The sequence below is a fragment of the Pararge aegeria genome, chromosome 10, assembly GCF_905163445.1.
Source record: "Pararge aegeria chromosome 10, ilParAegt1.1, whole genome shotgun sequence".
Taxonomy (NCBI): Eukaryota; Metazoa; Arthropoda; class Insecta; order Lepidoptera; family Nymphalidae; genus Pararge; species Pararge aegeria.
Window position 1 is genome coordinate 14,435,862 of NC_053189.1, and position 19,714 is coordinate 14,455,575.

Genomic DNA, 19,714 nt, shown 5'->3' on the forward strand with positions numbered 1-19,714 from the left:
CGGTGCGGGTGTATATCGCTAGTAAATAATATATATATATATAAATAATACCATTAGTTAATATCTTTAAAATTGGCATTTCCCATTCCAATTTTAAATCAAGTCTTTTTTCATACTGTTCAGTCTGGCTTTACAGGAAGCGGAGATCCGGTAACGATAGTTGATTTTCGCTATTAACACGGGATATCGTCTCAATCCTGAACTGTAATCCAAACCACTTGTAAACATTTTATTTAGGAAGATTTATCGCATAAATTGCTTTGAGGCCTCGAAAAAGCCAGATCACGTTCCAGGTGTTTAACTTCGACGTAACAACAACAAAAAAGCTAGATGTTTTCATTGAAAGTTTATGCTTTTTTACTCAAGAAAAAGGATAGTACATGCCTACTTTTTTAACAAAAGAAGATTGGTGAAAGCACTTTTTTGTTTTCTTCGAATTCTATTTACCTCCGAATCCTTAAAAGGATCTTAAGGAAAAGTTAGGAAGACCTAACGTTTTATCCGACGTATTTTTTGTACTTGGCTTAAATAATATTGTTGACTCTAATCACTGGATTCGATTGAGACTAAATATTCAACTAGCTTTTGCCCGCAATCAAATTCCTAAAGGTGGTTTACAGGAGTATCCGTATTTTTGGTCCTTTCTTCACGGCCTAACAGAGCAACAGAACTTTTTTATTTATTTGGTATCTATGAACCATCTACACTATAACATAACTAAACTAAATCAAAAAAAAACTTTCAATAAATATTAATATGCAATAAACAAAAAGTTACAAATTACAATGTCTGCGTCCAGGCAGACATACGCGGAGTTTAATATACAACTTGTAAATCGGAGAGTCGTATCGATGTATTAATGCTTTCAGAATGCCGTTACTGCTTACCCACGTTCTTTTCATCAAGGATGCTATTCGTTTTCTTCTGATGGCAAAAAAGTCATCAGTATGAGCCCTCGCGAACATCTCTGATGCACTACAATAACGAGGTAAGCCCAACAGCATTCTGAAACCATCATTATACTGAACTCGTAGGGCGTTTAGCGATGCCTGTATATAGCTGGTCCACAGGGATCCCTTGTAAAAGGTTTGAACAAACTAACTTTTGCTTGATGGCTACAACAGGCAAACTTAAGTATACTCTAAGCGCATCTGTAGGAACCTGTGCGTACAATATTGATTTTAAATTTTTGTTACTACTACCTTCTCTTGACAAGGGTGTGAAGGACGACCCTTAAGTAAATTTTTAATTAGAAAATTTATCCTAAAAGCGCCCCAAAGTTTTAAAATACCAAGTTTAATTCCATTAAGTTTTATCAAAAGTTTTAGTTAAATAACGATCTTTGGATTTGGTTTTAATTCGTAATTGCTCTTTGTTGGTTGGAAAATTTCATTTCAAGTGATTTCGTAAGCCGCAGATATCTTCGTGAATAACGTAAAAAGATCAGTCTTCTTGATGCTTTTCTTATTACCTTCCCGGCTCCCATTACCGGCTCACTACAGGAAACGGGTCTTCTCTCAGAATTAGAAAGTTTTAGCCTGTAGTCTACCTCGCTAGTACGGATTGGTAGAATTCTCACGCCCTTGAAAATGATATGAAAAACTCTCAGGCATGCAGAAGTGATATTTAAATTTCTTACAACTATTCGCATGCAGTGACTCACAGTGGCGTGCATAGAGGGTATGCACAGGGTATGCAGATGATATAAAACGAAGAAAATCTCCAGTACGAGTTATAAAAAACTTAAATATAGGCATTGTTTAACTTATAAAAAGCCTACCCTTAAGTATCTATTGTTCGTACTGGATATTTTCATCATTTTTTATCATCTGCATACCCTGTGCATACCCTCTATGCACGCCACTGGTGACTCAAAGTTCCCAGCAACCTGAGGCGTAGCTGTTGAGCCTCATGTGCCCGATTACACCGGCAACCTCATCCTTCAGAGTACTTCCCTGGACGACCTCTGTCACAAAAAGCTCGTCTACTATCAACATCATTATCATCAACATCCGATTTGACGGCCGATTAGCGCAGTTTGCAGCGCCCCTGCTTTCTGAGCCCTAGGTCGTGGGTTCGATTCCCACTACTGGAAAATGTTTGTGTGATGAGTACGAATGTTTTTCAGTGTCTGGGTGTTTATATTTATATTCTTAGTATTTATGTATGTTATTCATAAAAATATTTATCAGTCATCATAGTACCCATAACACAAGCTACGCTTACTTTGGGGCTAGATGGCGATGTGTGTATTGTCGTAGTATATTTATTTATTATTATTTATTAACATCCAACAACTGTCCACTGCTGGACTAAACACCTCTCGCAACGGGAGGGTTTGCTCATTATCAACACGCTTGGCAGACAGGTTGGTGATCGTACTCCCTTAGTCGCCTTTTACGACACCTACGGAAAGAGGAGGGTAACAAATGTATTTTGATCTGCACGTCACGCCACACGTCAACTACTGTACACCACCGTTATGTTATTAGTAAGAGGGCTTGTAATTTATGAATAAATGTTCAACTTTCCAAATCAAATTAAAACAAAAACTGCATCTAACTTTTAGCGGGACCCATAAAAAATAATAAATTAAAAGTTTCAAATAGCGCTCCACTGCACCTATAAATTTCAAAATTTATTAAATTTCCCAGTAGGTACCTAGCTCTCGCGCTACCACCAAGTCGGCACTTAAAAGTTATAACACGAGTAAAGTAAACAAGATGTATTTTATAACTGCGTCGTAAAATACATTAAATCTATATTTCATTTGACGGCCGAGTGGCGCAGTAGGCAGCGACCGTGCTTTCTGAGTCCAAGGACATGGGTTCGATTCCCACAAATGGAAAATGTTTGTGTGATGAACATGAATGTTTTTCATTGTCTGGGTGTTTATCTGTATATTATAAGTATTTATGTGTATTATATTCATAAAAAAAAAAAAAAACATAAGCTATCTTAGCGCCCATAACACAAGCTACTTTAGGGCTAGATCGCGATGTGTTTATTGTCGTTGTATATTAATTCTTCCACGTTAGAATGGTTCTTATCTTATACTAGTAAATAAAGCTGAAGAGTTTGTTTGTTTGTTTGTCTGTTTACTAGAACACAATGATCTCAGGAACTACTGGTCCGATTTGAAAAATTATTTCAGTGTTACAAAGCCCATTTATCGTGGAAGCCTATAGCCTATGTATCATCACACTAAGACCAAAAGGAGCATAGCGTCAATGAAGAATGTTTCAAAATCAAAGTATTTGTTTCCTTTTGAGAGCTCACGCTGCGTGCGTAAACGGTTAAAGTTTTGATAAAACCATATATGACAGAGTTGTTCCCTTTAGAAGTTCTGAATAAAAATCATATGTCTTATCTTATAAGGTAATCTTATACGCGGACAAAGTCGCGAAGGACCGCTAGTGAGTAAATATAATCAATATTCAAATACTAAAATATTTGGCATGTGCTATCAAACAGTCCCTAAAATAAAACACATACTGTTTTTTCATTCCCATAATAAAACAATTTAATAAAAAATATATCCTGTTTTTTCAGCATACATATTGTTTGTTGTTTTGGGAATCATGTATAATACTTATCTTAACGCAAATGATCATCACAGGCGCTTTTGAAGCAGTATTATTTTATAATAATTATTTTGAGATGATGGTAATTTTATTCCGAATTTAAAACATTTTAAAATCTGGGTGACAATGATGGGGAAAAAAGTCAACTTGCTGGCTTAGGACTGGTACTGAGAATTTATTGAAAGAATCCAATATTTATTTTAGTCTTGGCACTGAGGTTCAGGTTGCTATTTGGAAACTTATAATTTCTGATGTTGATGATGGTGTAGTGGCGAGATGCTTCGGCCGTGGCAAATTACAATGCTACCGATAAAGACATGCGCTTTAGTCGAAACCATGGCGGTATGAGCGTAATAGGACATGTAAAGAACCCTTTTCTCGAGTTCGTATATCGAGCCCTTTCTTAAAGTTACCAGTGTTTTTATGACATTCATAAGTGACATTAAAAAAGATATTTAAGAGTTTATTTTAAGAAGGGATTATTTGATTTAAAGACTTTAAATGTTGTTTCTTATATTTTCACAGAAACGCAATTTTGTCTTTATTTCAACTACTCATTGAAGGGAATATTATAAACATTATTATATATAACTATAGTTGACTGTCATTCTTCTACCAGATTAGGTTCCATCTTAGACTGCATCATCACTTACAATCAAGTGAGATGTCAAGGGTGTGAACAGTCAAGGGCTAACTAGTAGAAGAATAAAAAAAAGCCAGCTAAAGCGTGATAACGTCATAACCGACGAGACAGTTTGAGTTAAGTATGTGAACACGCATATAGATCTATGCGTAGATAAATGAATAAGAGGGATTAGTTTCGATTTCACAATTACTTATTGTCTACGGTGTCCATTGTTAGCCGCATGTTACTAAAGTTTTGTTAACAAACACTTCGTTCACGGTTCATCAGTGACAGGAACGAGAGTTAATACTCAACCGTGCTTACATAGTGGCCGAATGGCGCAGTGGGCAGCGACCATGCTTTCTGATTCCAAGGCTGTGGGTTTGATTCCCACAACTGGAAATTGTTTGTGTGCTGAACATGAATGTCTTTCAGTATCTGGGTGTTTATATGTATATTACATGTATTTAAGTATATTATACATAAAAATATTCATCAGTCATCTAAGTACCTATAACACTAGCTAACAATATGCTTTCTTTGGGGCTAGATGGCGATGTGTGTATTGTTTATTTATTTATTAGCTTTTCAAGGGAAACAAGCACAGTACTATTACAGATACGTAAAAGTAGTGTCGTATTTTTATATAACATAAACCAATGATGTTTCCACAACTTAGTTACTCACACATAAACGATAACATTAACCACAATTACTAAGGAATTAAATACCAAGCGAAAATTATACTACAAAAATAAAAAAAAACATAAAATTTAAAGCTTATGTTATTATTTAATATTACAATCTTTTCTCTCTATCTGCCATCAGTAATTTAACATTTGTAAGAAGAACACAAAACATTGCGTATCTATAGAACCGCTTTACAACGTTTATTATTAAGGGGGTTAGTTCACTTCCTGTATTGTAACAGCTTAAAGCTCTTACAATACAGGAAGTGTTCCTTGCATGCCCTGTGAAGAATTTCTGAAAAAGGACCGTGTGTTTGTTCCATCAAATGTTACTATAAAAATCAAAAACAAAGTACGTCGTTTCTAAGCACGGCGCATTGGGTTTTGATATGTAATAAACCTTATTAATGATCAATAAAGGAAAACATATACGTAGTACGTACCTATATAAAAAAAACAACTCAACGTTGCATCCATGGTTTACATGTGAATGTACTTGAAGCCATGTAATCGTATGGGCAACTATTTTATAATAGATATTTCATTCATACAGTTACCACGCATCAAGCTGTACGAGTAAGAATGTGGCTGTCTATTGAGTAACCTTTGCGTAGAAGAGATTTAAAAAAAACAGATTTAAAAAAGGAGTGTTGTTATGAAATTCAGTACAACATTATATCATCCGTTTGAATAATATAATGGTTACGACATAATATAATATTTTAATGTTGGCAATAAGCTAAGCTTTCAGAATCTTTCATAGAGGATTTAAAGCATGAGGTTAGATTATAAAAATCTTTTTAAAACGTAAACCAGAATATATGAAACTTAGGTATGCTAATGTAACCAACTCCAGTATGCTTTTCCGCTGAAATGTTTACTACAAACGTAAGTAAGCATGTTATTTACAAAACAAACGAAAGCAAACTTAATTTTACGTCCTCGTGCCACGTAAAACCTAAGGAGGACTTAAAATTTCCTCGACAGCGCTTTAGTCTGCGAAAATAGAAAAGCTTATTTTGCCCCGACTGTAATAGCAAGCTGTATTACCTTCAAATAAAATTTACGGGATCCGTTCAAAGAAAAGGTGAAATTTAAAAAAGCATTTTCTTATCCGAGTGTAGTATTTCAAGTGAACTGTAAGAATAAAGATTTGGAGATTGTAAAGCCACAGCTAAAGTTACGTAGCGAGGTATGCAAGACAAAATAAATTGGAGTTTGTATTTCTCATACAAGTGCCAGAGTGATTCTTTCTGTAGAGTCAAGTGAAAGAGTCACTCTGCAAGAGATGGAAAGAATAGGAATAATTTATGCCTGCTGAGTATATGAATTTTCTAAACCCATATCAAATCTAAAGTTCAGGGTATCTTGATCATTACTGCCATAGTGAATATAGATTTTCTTACCCATTAATCTTAAAGAGCTGTGGAGTGCACAGCGAATTGGCTTACAAAATGTACGATTAAACACGAACATCCTGAACCGGAAGAATCTAATTTTCTGAGCTTTAAACTACTAATTTATTCAACGGTATTCTTAATATTGGTTGGTTATATTTTTATGATATTCATTTAGTACATAATATACTTACTAAATTGCATATTTGGACGGCCGATTGGCGCAGTTTGCAGCGACCCTGCTTTTTGAGTCCAAGGCCGTGGGTTCGATTCCCACAACTGGAGAATGTTTGTGTGATGAGCATGAATGTTTATCAGTGTCTGGGTGTTTATTTGTATAATATAAGTATTTATGTATATTATTCATAAAAATATTCACCAGTCATCTCAGCTAACACAAGCTACGCTTACTTTGGGGCTAGATGGCGTTGCGTGCGTTATCGTAGTATATAAATTATTTAAAAAATATGTATAGTACCTAAATTACTGTCCGCCTAGTGTGGTGTTTATGGGCAGACCCTGACGTTGGGAGAAGCCTTTATTACAGCGGAACTGTTAGGTTATATTGGCTTAATCTCATTGATGATTGATGATAGCAATATAAGTTCATTGTATATCATGCACTTCCGGAAAGCAACTTTTGCATATAATATGTTTTTAATATTTTAATAAATTATTTTTTTAATCAATTATGTAATAAACATCGTTAGTATTAGATTAATGTTTTAAATCAATTGTGTAATAAACATAAAACAAAGTTCATTTTATAAATTACAAAACATAGTCATTTTAAGTGTATTCAAATTACCCGAGAGAACTATGAAACAAATCTATTACTGTGAAACTTTAAGGGCACAAAGGCGTAGCACAAGGGATCATCCGAGAATAAATCGTTTTCACGGTAGATCTGTGCAGCAATCTGTTTCAGATAGAGCCAACGAGGCAAGAAAGCTCCTTTTGACCCTTTATGAGTAACGTTGTGGGCGTAATAGATACATTTAGGCACCATATTTCACTTTAATCTTATTTATCTGAGACATTATAATCGTACCTAAAAAAGGTAGCCAATATTCGGTACATTATTATCCTTTTGGATTATTATTTTAAGTTCAAAAACCCCAATTCGAGAGCTCCAAATGCGTTGTGTAATAAACGGTTACATTTTTTCCTCAACAGAACGCGGGTGAAACCGCCGCGCTGGTTGCAGTTACAATAAAACATATAGCGAGGTTAAAATTGACTTTAACTTATTACTATACAAGTCATGCCCGCGTTGAATCGTGCTAAGAACGCTGCTCAAAATAAGCAATAAACGCTCGAAATAGGTACATGTTAAAAAAAAGAAACGTGTGTGTACTTATGTACACGCGTTAGAAATTATACTTCTTTGGCGTGACAGCATAAAAATCTTTTCAAAATTTTTATTTTATTTCTTGTTCTACGTTTGCAGAAAAAACTACACTAACTAAGGTATTAAATACATTGAAAGTTTTATTATAGTTATAATATAACGCATTATCTAATTGAAAAAAGTTTATTTAAATATCACAAAAAAAAATATTTCTACATAGTTAAAGAAATGGACATAATAAACATAGTTAAATTTGGAATACTCATAGACTCATTATCGGACAACCAAGATACTCTACAGTGAAATAGAATTAATTAAATCACCGAAATAAGCCCGCAGACTTTGACAATTGAAAGTGTACACTGTCAAACCTTATGGCTAACTTCAGGGTGTCGGTTTTTTGTGACGGTGTGCGCGGGCATCGTAAAAATTTACTCTCATAATTTTTCCAAAAGAAGTATAACTTAAAAAAATTGAAACGGTTCAATGATTTGAAGGCTACGATGATATAGACATGACAAACGTAATTATAACACTCTCTCTTTTTGAAACTGGGACTAATAGGTATAAAATGTAACCAATAATCAAATCCAGCCAAAGTAAAAAGGCTTGAGAGGAATATACCAGCTCCCAAGACAAATACTGTCAAAGGAAAATTATACAAAGGTTTATCTGCTAGTGGCGGGGACGCACAGCCGGTAAAGACAATGCAGGAAATTGAAAACTAAACAACCTAGAAGCCTTGGCCACTGATTCTCCATTACAGTAATCGTTATGCACTCAAAACTTTTTACTTTTCTTATTTTTTGTTCTGCATGAATGTTTTTTTAGTGTCTTAGTGTTGATCTGTATATAAATAAATATACTACGACAATACACTCATGTAAATAATTTAGTTCTGCCGCCTATGCAGTGAAGAAGATACGCCACATAACGGACATAGAAACTGCTAGGCTAGTCTATTTTAGATACTTTCACAGCATTATCCTGTGGAATTTTACTATGGGGTAATGCTGCTGATTTGACACCATTTTCGTGCTGCAGAAGAGGCAGTTCATGCGATCTATAAAATGGGTCTGAGAGAGTCATTAAGAGATAAATTTAAACATGTTAAGATAATGACAGTTTTTAGCCAATACATATTTGAAAATTTAACGTATGTTCACAAAAATATATCGAAATTTAAGAGAAAATGTGACTGCAATAATTTGAACATTAGAAGCAAAAATAAACTTGCAGTGCAATATACTAGACTATATAAAATAAGTAGTGCATTTAAAGAAAATTGTATACAATTTTACAATAAACTACCAGTTGATATCTTTAAGATGTCTCTGAAAAAGTTCAAAATTTGTATTAAACGTAAGCTTATAGAGAAGTCCTATTATAGTATTAAGGACTAGGTCAACGATAAAAATGCTTGGGTGTAAATTATTGCTCTAACCAGGTTATTTCTTTAATAGTTTTAAAAGACAATGTGAGATGGTGATAACAAAAAAATAAGTTTGTTATGGGTTTCTTCTTAGACCAGGGCGCGCTTGGAACCCTCGTAACTTTAGTTTTAAGTTGACGAATTTATTTATCGCCATCAACTCCCTCCTATTTCATATTTTACATGTAATGTACGCATCAAAAGTGCCATCTATGTGCCTATTTGAATAAAGAAATATTTGACTTTGACACACATCGCGATCTAGCCCCAAAGTAAGTGTAGTGGGTTGTTAGTGTTATGGGTACTAAAAATACTGATGAATATTTTTATGAATAATATCCATAAATACTCTATACTAAATCATCCATGTTCATCACACAAACATGTTCCAGTTGTGGGAATCGAACACACGGTCATGGACTCAGAAAACAAGGCCGCTGCCCACTGCGCTAGTCAGACAATATATATTCATAAAAATATTCATGAGTCGTCTTTGTACTCATAACACAAGCTACGTTTTCTTTGGGGCTAGTTGGCGATATGTGTAGTGTCGTAGTATATTTGTATCTATTAAAATCAGGATTTCCACACGAACAATGTCACCCCGGTAATAAACAATGTTCACCAATTGATAACTACTAATCAAGACTACTGTATTTATACAATATCTATCTGGACCTAACAACGTCAATATAGGTGTTTCATATTATACGAGAGAATATATTATCAATAGGATTCATGTTTGCTAATTAATATCTGCCCATTGTTGTTGTCTGTTTGACACGATTATTGCGTTATAGAAGCACGGTTATATGAACCACTACCTCATACAATACTAATACAAGTAGGGGTGGCAACGCTCAGACAAAACTCCTTTATTTACTAATAGTTTGAGTAATCAAATATAAATACATTTACAGAGTGTAATATACAAAGCCACCCAGTAAAACACTTTTGGCTTAGAAGCTTCAAATCCAATGTGTGTACTAATTAATTTTGACTTTTCACTATACTATATTCAAACAATCGCTATCTGCAGCAATTTCAATATATACAGCGTTCAAGTAAACAGCATCAATACATATTATAATATCGGTCATAATTCGTGTTCTATGTTAGTTGTCTCTTTGACACGATTATTGCTTTATCAACATCATCGTCATCATCATTGGTCTCCTTACAGAATGATAAGGGTGTAAGCCGCAGCCCACCACGCTAGCCAAATGTGGATTGGTAGACTTCACACTACCAATGCATACGTAGCCTTTGAGTACCTTAGTAGTAGTAGAGTTGTGCTACAATTAGCACAACTCTAAGAATTTTCCTTTACCGTTCCTGCTAGTGATATTTAAATCCTTAAATTAAAAACGCTCTTAGCTCTGAAAAGTTCGAGGTGCGTGCCGGGGATCGAACTTTGTCTCCCCGAATAGTAAACCGAAGCCTTAACCACTAAGCTATCACATGTCTAGCGGTTGCAAGGTCGTTTCCGTTTGCCACACTGCATAAACTTTTATGCAGTGTGGCAAACGGAATAAACTTTTATGCTCCGGTTTCGGAGCGAAACGTGCGTAGAGGTTACATTGCCGAGGATCTGTTTGGTGTGGAGTATACGGATTGAAGAAATTATAAATTGCACCATACAGATTATCCTGCTGTTTGAGGAGTATGGCAAATTAAGCTTAATTTTCATAATATATTATGGATTTCCACAAAGTAACGCCTGCTTCTATCCAATATTCACATATTCCGAATTATTTATTGCTCTAAAGTTGGCAGCCCTAGCTAAAAGGGCTTAGTTCGGGTCGCTGCACCTCAATAGATAGCACCGAGATAACTAAGCATAAGGTACGCTTCACAGGCCTTGCGGAAACATTCAGAACATAAATGAATTCCAAATTTTCTTTGACCGTAAGTAATACATATTTCAATGATTTGATCCTTTGATCTAAACACCTATGGGAACAGGAAATAAAATGTGAAGCATATGTCTATTATTTCGTAATAACTTAAGCTCTCATGGAGTGGGGTTATTTGTAGCCGAAAGATGCGTTTGAAAATGTATATCTGTGCCCCTTTGAATATCTTAAGAACAATGGAATCAATGATGTATCGTACATACTAACCAGTGCATTTATAAGTAAAATTATGGATCATTATTAACCTCATTCTAGTTTTATGAATAACTAATAAAACGTAATTTTGTTACTAATACTAAATAATACAAATAAATGAAATAAATAAAGTAGGCTACGGAGGCGAACGTCTACTTATGTGATGAAAGTCTACTACCAAACCAGAAAAAGACAGAAAAAAACTAAAATTATAAATTTCCTTTGCTGGACATAGAACCCGGGAGCTCCCTTCCACAGCTGCGCCAATGAGGTCATTAAATCAAGCTGCTTTATCTTAAATCACAACGGTAACAAACTCATCCAGTGCCGGAAAAGCTATAAAATGTAGCATTCGAAACAAAAACTATAAGATTCATTCCCACATATCATTCACGAAAGCCGCCAGTCCGAAATTTTATAAAAGGCTCGGGCTAGCTGAATAACGTATTTTAAAGTCAATAAATACCCCAGGCTATTTTTGAATGGAACAGTAACTATGTTTTAAAAATAACCCCGTAATGCTGCTCAAAGGATTCCACCACCCCGCGCTTAACATAGTATGTAATTATTCTTCAAGTTACGAATCTCGAACACATTTTCTAAGCATAATGTTTATATAATGTACTTCCCACGCGATATGTTTCTGATATACATACAAGATGAGAAGAAAATTCGAGAAGTTTTCACAGAATCCTTTTCTAAATGGAAAAGTGGGAAAAGAATAGCATAACTAAATTCCACCTTCTATCTGAAGATTTCGGATTAGATGCATCATTAATTTCCGCCGTTTTTTAATATACTATATACTACGACAATACACACATCGCCATCTATCCCCATGCATAGCTTGTACTAAGATAACTGATGAATATTTTTATGAATAATATACATTAATAATTATACTATACAGATTAACACCCAGACACTGAAAACCATGTTCATCACACAAACATTTTCCAGTTGTGGGAATCAAAACCACGGTATTGGACTCAGAAAAAAGGGTCGCTTTCTTGCCCTAATTATCATCATCCTCAACAATATTAACGTCCCACTGCTGAGTACAGGTCTCTGCTCTCATAGGTGAGACGCTTTTAGAGCATAGACCCACAATGCTGCTCCAAGTGGTGGGCTTGAACGACTTTTATAACAAGACTAGCTGTTGCCCGCGACTTCGTCTGCGTTTGTTTTTTGATGTGACATTAAATTTAGTTGTAGTTCTAAAAAAAAAAAGTATTCAGTATCGCTAAGCCTTAATCAAGTGATTTGCTGCCGTCCGCTGAGGAGTTCTGTCCTCTATCTCCAACCACAGTTTGGGCAAAATTAAACACATATACCTCTATAGTACAAAATTTTTCGGAGTTATCGTGTAAAATCGTCAAACACTTTTTGCCCCTCTCCCAAAGGAACCGAGCTTAATGTCGGGATAAATATATAAACTTAAATCACGTGAATCCCTCCGTGAAAAATTTAAAGAAATTGGTATACTTACGGTAGCCTCACAATACATTTATAACAATATAGTATTTGTAAGACAACATATTAGTCTTTATAAACAAAAAGTGGATATAAACAGTCGACTTACAAGAAATGGTCATAAATTAGTGACATCTGCATATCGTCTGCGAAAGGTGCAGAAGTCATTTGTGGGATTGAGTATACGCTTTTATAATATGATTCCTAAGGTAATTTTGGACCTACCAATGCATAAGTTTAAAGAATGTGTTAAAACACATTTATTACAGCGAGGTTATTATACAATTGATGAGTTTCTTAATGACAAGGTTGCTTGGAAGCATCCGGCTCCGCTTTCATCTCTCACAAGATAGAAAAATGAATGTTAAAATATAAAATGTAAATTTTTGATGTTGGAAAAGAGCAACTGCTGAGTTTCTTGCCGGCTTCTTCTCGGTAGAATCTGCCTTCCGAACCGGTGGTAGAGTCACTACACACGGACAGACTTGACGTTTCAAAAGTGCTTGTATCAGGCCTACTTGAAATAAATGAATTTTGAATTTTGAATTTTTGAAAAAAATATTACTTCTAACACTTCCAAGAATATGTGTACAAAGTTTCATGAGGATCGGTTGAATAGTTTTTGCGTGAAAGCGTAACAAACAAACTTTCATTCACATTTATAATATTAATAGGATAGGATAGGATTAGTAGGATAGGATAGGATAGGATAGGATTAGTAGAGGATTTTTTGTGACAAAACAAGTCTTGGGATGTACCACCCCCAAGCTCATTTCTGTCGCCAAGCAGCATGCTGTGTTCTGGTCTGAAAAGCGTGGCTGACGCTGTAATTACAGGCACATGAGGCTAACCCTAACCTCAGGTTAACGGACACGGGGCTGCACTTTACACGATGACGTGTTCCGTCCAAGCCCCGCGAAGTGTTGCTCTGTTTATATGCGACGGTTTTCCATTTAACACCAGTTGGAGCATTTGCTTGGTCCATAAATAACATAAGTAACGAACAAACAAACAGACTTTCGCAATATAATATTAACATAGGTTTATGCATCTAGTTTATGTTATAATAAAGCATTCCTATGTTATGATCTCTTGTAATCAGAAATGTATCTCAAATTGTTGAATAAATAATTTGTTCACAAACTTGCCTCATATTTAGTAGGGTGACCATTTCAAGTTAATAAAATTAGGAATACATACTATATCACTATACTTATTTTAAAAATGTGAAAGTTTATTTGTTGTTTAGCCATCCTTCGCGCCCTAACTGAGCAGCCAATCAGCTTGGTTTATTGAATAAAGTTAGTTGAAAGGTCGAAGACTAACATAGGCTACTTTTTATCTAAGAAAAAGAAACGGTTTCCACGTGATTTGTAAAAAAACCGTTAAAAACGCGAACGAAAAACGCGGGTAATAGCTAGTAGTAATATATTTTAGCTTGTAATTTATACAACTGTATACAAACTAGCAGTATTATTTAGATACATATTTGGTTTTGAAAAATGCTTAAGTTTATCACAGTCAGTTCATGGATTTCTTCATAATTAAATAAATAAATTGTTATAAATTATAACAATCAACTATGAAGAAATCCATGAACTGGTATTATAACTTATAATCATGAATAAATGCAATGATTTTATGATGATATATGCATTACGATGTGATGATGTCTGATGAATGAAAGGAAATTTTATAAGTTTTGGCATCAAAAAAAGGATGTTACAGAAAGATCTGGAATACCGAGGTTGGGGTACCAAAAATTTTAGAGTCCTGGCACTAAAAATATTTCGTAAGTGGAACTCTAACAGTTGAAATTATGGCATATAATGAGTCTTAAGATATCGCTGGACGAATGCGGCACGCAATAGTAAAGTATGGAAATCCTTAAAAATTTGACACTCACTGGCACCCTACGTCTCGCCGGCTCTGATTATTGTATCCTTGACTGGTAACGGGATCAAAGCAACATGTGTGTGTATAACTACTAATCACATGGCATTCATTACTCGACTACGTATTTGTTTTAATTTAACAAAACGAATATATCTGCCTCATTAACATCATCATCATAAAAACCAAAGGATTCCACTGCTGGACACAGGTATTTTGTAGGAGTTCTTAAATCCATGGTATTTTGCCGTTTGCGTCAACGGGCTACCTGCGACTCATTTGATGCCGTATGTCCACCTAGTTGGGATCAATACTGCTTTTCGATAGGTGACGCAATTCCAGCACCTTGGAACCCCAGCTTCTAACAGTTCTCCAAGTTCAGTGCCTTTTCAATAGCTACTTCAACAGTTATTACTTTCTACAGATATCCTCGTTTTGTTCTAATCATGTAGACCGCTGAATAACTCTTAGCTTACTTTTAACGTCTAAGTAAGGGAACAAGATTCAGAGCAATAAGTCATCACTGGCAACACGACTTTTGCCTTGATTTGATTTTTGAATGCCGATCCGAGTTGGTTCAAAACTTTCTCAGAACTGGACATATCTATACGTAATGACGTATCAATAATTATATTGTACCTTTATTTGACCTAAAGCCACAGTATAAAATCATCTTACTCAAATCCTGGGGTGCCGGGATAATATAGGTAAACAGAGGTCTTATAGAGATAAGCTTTCCTGTGTTTACCTATATTTGTGTTTGTAATCACAATTTATGGTATACAAAAAATAAATAACGTTAGGTTTTGTTATTAAAAGTTTATGCATTACAACTTTTACTCAATTGGTCGATCCGTTTAAATTGTTTTTTATAATGGCTGTACATTAGTAGACGCAGCAGATTCAATTGGGAGCTACTTTGATTTCAAATAACTAGGTTGCTCTAAGAAACAGACCATAACACCTTAACCAAGAAAACAATAAAAGCCTTCAAGATTTCCTAATTGCGCTTCAACCTTGACTCCTTTTGTTATGAAGCCTAAACTCCGACAGTTATATTCGCTATGCTGTTTGTCATTTAAAGAACGATCCGTTCCATTTATTAATGAGGCATAGATACCTACTAGATAGCACAAATAATAGTATAATACAAGGTCGATATTTCATGTTTGTAAACTTATCAGCTCATTTATATAAAAAGAGGGGTTATGGGGATATAAGGTTGTATGTGTACCTAGCTTCCAAACGAATGGACCAATGTTTTAATTTTTTTTCCGTGAAAGCTGACGTCATCGGCTTGGTTCTTCATCAATCATATTCATTAGCCTACCCCAGTATCTCTCCCTGAAACACTTGGCATCCTGGGCGGCATGCCAAGCTTCTGGAGTGAGCTCGGCTGGCTGGAGCGACTCAGCGGAGAGCCGTACCAGTGGCACTACGGCCAACCAAGTACGGAGACAAGCACAGAAAGCAAAGAAGAAGAAGAAGAACCTCGCCAACAATGAACCGTTATAGGCTATTGAGCCTATAACGGTTCATTGTTGGCGAGGGTTTCGAATTCACGAATCTATTCCGTACCTCTCGCAGACGAAATGCAGTTTATGGGCACTGTGCTCCTAGCAGCTATATCACGTTAAAAAACTTATGCCCGTTTTCACTTACGACGAGCAAGGCAATGCCTAAGTAAGTGAAACCTAATCATTTAAGATCCCTAGTCGTACATTTACCTTTCACCAATCTATTTTCACTAAGCAACTCTTAAAACCTAACTTATCTATGACTCGTATGGTTATTAAAAAAAACTAATTTATAGTTTTTTTATTTGTCAAATGATTTCATTTAACATTACCTAACGTCCTTAGTCATCATCTAAGAATTGGTAAAACGTTTTGTTTCTCCACGTATCACCCAAATCATTAAGCATTTAATTTAAGCGTTTCCTAGGTTTAGTGAAAATGGACGGTCAAGATAGAGTCTGTCAAAATTGTATGGAGTTGTAAAATTTTGACGATAGATTTTCTGATCCATAAAAAATAACATATTTAAACATTACTTTACATAAAAACTTACACTTAGGCATATACAGGCAATTAGCACTAAACTATGAAGCCTTCTAATTACTAGTCTTAAGAAGCTGCACTACAGCAGATAAGCAGCAGTTTTTTACTAAACACCAAGGTTAATGTTCTAAAACAGTTACGCCAGTATCCCGTGTCAGTCATTCTAGGGCGCATCTATGCGTGTTAATTACAAGAAAAGGTACAGCTTCGGTATGTACCCGGCCGTTGCTTCTCAGAAGCGTCTGTCCTCGGCCACATGAGCTTAAAAACCAGACTAACACCGAGCGTACCGTTACGACGGCCTTCGGTACTGTTATGAACCCACTTAAATGCGGAGATATATTTATCTGAGTTTAGTTTAGTTTAGTTAGTTAGTTTAGTTTTTTTTTAGTTTAGTTTGCTGAGTCCAAGATCTTGGGTTCGATACCCACAACTGGAAAATGTTAGTGTGATGAACATAAATGTTTTTTTTATAGTCGGGGTGTTTATATGTATAATATAAGTATTTATGTATATTATTCATAAAAAATATTCATCAGTCATCTTAGTACCTAAACATAAAACAAGCTACGCTTACTATGGGGCTAGATGGCGATGCGATGTGTATTGTTGTAGTATATTTATTATTTATTTATTTATTGTTTTTTTTTCTCACTACAAGTTATCCCTGCAATCTTACATGGCCGTAAGTGATGATGCTGTCTAAGAAGGCAGTGCAGCAGTTATATTAAATGTTTTCTCCGCGGCATCGTACCAGAACGCTAAATCACTTTGCATTCAATTTGGCTACCAATTTTGGTCTAGACTTGGGACCTCATGTTTCCTAGACGAACATGCTAAAAACTAGAATAACTAGCCAGTCAATTTCTCCATAGCATGATGATTAAACCTTATTTCAGATTTATTAAGACGCTTTGATTTTCTTTAAAACTAATGCTTGACTCTAAACAGTTTGTAAATCCTACCTTATTGCAGTAGAATACTTGGAAAATGGTAAAACTAAAACCCTCCGCTGTCGGAACTAGATTTCTTCATATACTTCGTTTTCTTAACCAAAATAGATACACATAAAACTGAGGAAACCATTCTCTTTTATTTTAATATTGTATATGTAGAGTGCGCCGTTTTACGAATATTAAAAAACATAAAAAGTTCACCGACCCCAGAGCACGGTGCGATAAAACAGGCACAGTTGAACAAACGGCAAATTCGGTTTACCTTTCCGTTTAGAACAGTAACTACAATTACTCAGGCTGACAATCGTGACCCCGTTTAGCGTATCTGGCCGTAACTTGACGCTATTGTGTTGTTATGAGCGTCATTATGACAACTAGCAGCCGCATCTCTGACTATTGCGGCTTGAGTGCCTTGACCAGTTCAGCCACCGTGCACGTCCGTTCGCAACGCTGCCGAATTTTTTACCGATGCAACAACAAAACGCAGATCCAACGTTGGACTGTTTTGCATTTTTTTGTTTATTCAGTGATTTTTTTGTCAAAAAACTCAGCCGATTAATTTCCCACGTTAACAATTTAAGCTACTCAAGCTTTTTATATACTAAAAATAACATTTTAATGTACAGTACTTTACATTTTGAACTTTATCTTATGTATATACTTGAACGCGATGATCTCAAGGTCTGATTTGAAAAATTATTTCAGTGTTCGATAGCCCATTTATCGAGCAAGTTTATAGGCTATATATCATCACGCTAAGACCAATAGGAGCGTAGTATCAATGAAGAATGTTTCAAAATGGGGGTTCTTTTTACACGCTTTATATTAGCTTCACCTAAATGTATGTATGTAACCGAACCCTTTGAGCTCGATTTTGACATATCGAGGACCGATGACAATACACTAATCTGAGAAGATTATTCCAATTTTCAATATAAAAAATAATTCCTTATGAGAGCTTCCATCTGCGTGCGCTGCGTGCGCTGCATAAACGGTTAAAGTTTCGATTAAATCATGTATAACAAAGTTATTCTTTTTAAAAGTCCGCAAAAGCACATGTCTATTTTTTAAGGTTTACTTATACGCGGACAAAATTGAGAGGGAGTAGCTGGTACTTAAAAAAATAAAATGTTCAGGTATATTGGTCACGCAATTTCACATTAAAAATGTAATTGCTTAAACCTTATCTTCAACGTCTTCGACGCAAAACGACCGTGCAGCGGTTTCCGATATTTTTCCCCAAATTTATATCCCGTGTCGGTGGATTTACGACTGTGGCCAAAATGCTTACCCGCGGCATTATGTTGGCTTTTTATTGCCACTTCGTTACCTTGCGTATCTCAGTGCTGGTGTTCCTTCAAATTGACCTCTTGACATATCCTTTCAATCTCGGTAGAAAAAACGGATACTGAATGGGCAATTTTTTTTATATTCCAATAGAAGTTAGACCTTGACTGAATTCTCTCCTGATTATGGTATGACAGTTACAACCTCACAAGTCATACCCCCATGATGTCTCCATGACATCTTACCGAAACGTTAAATCTATTGGCGGAACGTCTATATTTGTAGAGTGATAACTAGCCACGGCCGAATCCTTCTACGAGACTAATTCTTTAAATTTTGGTCTTTATGTTTATCAACACTCTTGGCAATATCCCGTTCTCTTGCTGTAAGTCCTATCTACAAAGGTTGCCTGTAAGAGATTGCTTGCAGCAATAAGGCCGCCTTTGCATGTCTACATTGTGCACTGCATACTCCTTACTCTTTCTTTTCCTGTATGTTATAGGTGCAATAAAGTGTTTCTTCTTCTTCTTCTTCTTCTAATTCATCGTTATCCTCATCAACAGCCCATTACAGTCCACTGCTGGACTAAAGGCCTCTCGCAACTGGAGGATTTTCCTATAATCACCACGCTGGGCAGGCGGGTTAGCCTGATCGCAGCAGATGTTAGTAGTAGCTCAGAGGACGCTGCTGCCCGTACCCCATTATATTCCCTTAGACGCCACGTACGACATCCGCGGCGTTAGAGGACTACTTTGTAATGAAGCAATGAATGAATGAATGAATTAATGAATGAATGAATACACTTTTGTTGTACACCACCTAAACATTTAGTAAAATTATGAGTAAAAATTTAACA